This window comes from Oratosquilla oratoria, chromosome 1 (genome assembly GCF_046742065.1).
Source record: "Oratosquilla oratoria isolate Oo_2021 chromosome 1, ASM4674206v1, whole genome shotgun sequence".
Taxonomy (NCBI): Eukaryota; Metazoa; Arthropoda; class Malacostraca; order Stomatopoda; family Squillidae; genus Oratosquilla; species Oratosquilla oratoria.
This window is the reverse complement of record NC_134777.1, coordinates 115,025,426-115,027,925: the sequence shown is the minus strand read 5'-3', so window position 1 is coordinate 115,027,925 and position 2,500 is coordinate 115,025,426.

Sequence of the window (2,500 nt, the reverse complement as noted above, 5' to 3'; positions counted from 1 at the left end):
ATGAAAGCAGAGGTAAGTAGATTCGTTAAATGTTGCCACACTTGCCAAATAGTAGGCAAGTCAAACGAGTCTATTCCTCCGTATCCCCTTCAACCCATTAAAGTACCTAGTGAACCCTTTCAGAAACTAGTGATTGACATAGTAGGCCCGTTGCCTAAAACCAAGAAGGGTAACCAGTACATTTTAACAGTTCTTTGTCCCACTACCAGGTACCCTGAAGCTTTTCCTTTAAAGAATATTTCTGCTAAGAGTGTAATTAAGTGTTTAACTCACATGTTTACTTCCTTTGGTATTCCTCAGGAAATACAGTCAGATAGAGGTTCTAATTTTACTAGCAAACTCTTTACCCAAGTCCTCAAGGAATTAAATGTTAAACAGTCTCTGTCTACAGCGTACCACCCCGCCAGTCAGGGAGTTCTAGAACGATGTCATCAAACGTTAAAGAATATGATACGTAAATTCTGTTACGAGGAAGACCGTGAATGGGATGAGGGATTGCCTTTCCTCCTCTTTACGCTCCGTGAAACACCATCCGAAGCTCTGGGTGTTTCTCCCTTTGAATTGTTATATGGAAGGAAGGTAAGGGGACCCCTCAAGGTAATCAAGGACCATATCATATCTTCTCCTACCTCACCTTTACAGTCTGTTAACCAGTATATTGTTTCCCTTAAGGATAACCTAGCCAGAATTCATTCCTTTGCTTTGAAGAACCTTGAACATGCACAAAGTAAAATGAAGGTTAATTTTGATCAGAAATCTCGTAAGAGAGAATTCAAGGAGGGAGATATGGTTCTTGCATACATTCCTATATCTGGACAGCCTCTTCAAGCTAAATACCATGGTCCTTATAAAATTCAGAAAAAGATGTCAGAATATAATTACGTACTAGAAACCCCTGACAGACGTAAAACTACTCAACTTGTTCATGTTAACTTGCTTAAGCCATACCTTGCCAAAATACCACTAGACAGTTCAGTCAAACCATTGCTTTCGCTAAATCATGGTCCCAGTAAAATACCTATGTCAACCGACCGTCCACGAGTACACGAACCGACGTTGCCACATTTCGATCCTCCCACAGTCGGCAACAACAGCGACATCTTGAACAACCTACTTTCGTACCTTAACCACTTGAATCCTGATCAAGCTAAGGAAATTTCTGAAATTATTTCTAGTCACAGATCCTTGTTCCGAGATAATCCTGGCCGTTGTAACCTGACGTCCCATGAAATTCAACTGTATCCAGGAACTTCTCCTAGCCACCAGCACCCGTACCGACTGCATCCCCAGAAGAAGCTGATCATGAAGAGAGAAGTCGACTATCTAGTGCAGCACGGTTTGGCAGTTCCCAGTAATTCCCCATGGGCCGCTCCGTGCGTTCTGGTCCCTAAAGAAAACGGACAAACTCGACTGTGCACGGATTACCGCCGAGTGAATGCTGTGACCATCCCTGACGCTTATCCTCTTCCCCGCGTCGACGATTTAATAGATAAGGTGGGACAGTCCAAGTTTATTACAAAAATTGACCTCACAAAAGGGTACTACCAAATTCCCTTAGCTCCACAAGCTCGTCCCATCTCTACATTCATCACTCCCTTTGGACTCTATGAATACACCGTCATGCCGTTTGGGTTACGTAACAGTCCGGCTAAGTTTCAACGTACCAAGAGTAGCCTATTACAGGACATTGAAGGAGTAGCGGTATATTTAGATGATATAATAATATATTCTTCTAATTGGCAGAACCATATACACCTACTAGATGTCGTAATGTCCCGAATGGAAGAAGCCAACCTCACCGTCCAGCTTTCCAAAACCGTCTTCGCCCAAGCCACAGTGACGTACTTGGGACACGAGGTGGGACAAGGCGTCGTCCGGCCGAAACGAGCCAACATCTCGGCCATTCTCGACTACCCGGCTCCCGCTACTCGGAAAGCACTTAGGCGCTTTCTGGGTATGGCCGGATTCTATAGGAAGTTCTGCCCAAACTTCTCAGAGGTATCCTTACCCCTCACCAGGATGACAAGCTGCTCCATACCTTACTCCTGGACTCCGGAATGTCAGAACTCTTTCCTGCTCCTAAAAACCTTCCTCACACAGGAGCCAGTTCTACGTTCACCTAACTTTGACGTCCCCTTCGTTCTCCAGACGGACGCAAGTGATCAAGCCGTCGGAGCTGTTCTACTCCAAGAACATGATGGGATATTGCATCCTGTCGCGTACCACTCAGCTCAACTAGATAAACACCAAAGGCAGTATTCGACCACCGAGAAGGAGCTACTGTCCATCATCTCTGCCCTGCGGAAGTTCGAATGCTACGTAACACCCAGCTCGACCCCTTTACGGATATTCACGGACCACAATCCGTTAATATTCCTTGAACGGAACAAGAACAATAATAGGAGGCTGTTACATTGGTCCTTGTTCCTCCAACAATACCTCCTCGAAATAAAATTTATCAAGGGTTCTGAAAACCTCCTTGCTGATGCCCTTAGCCGTC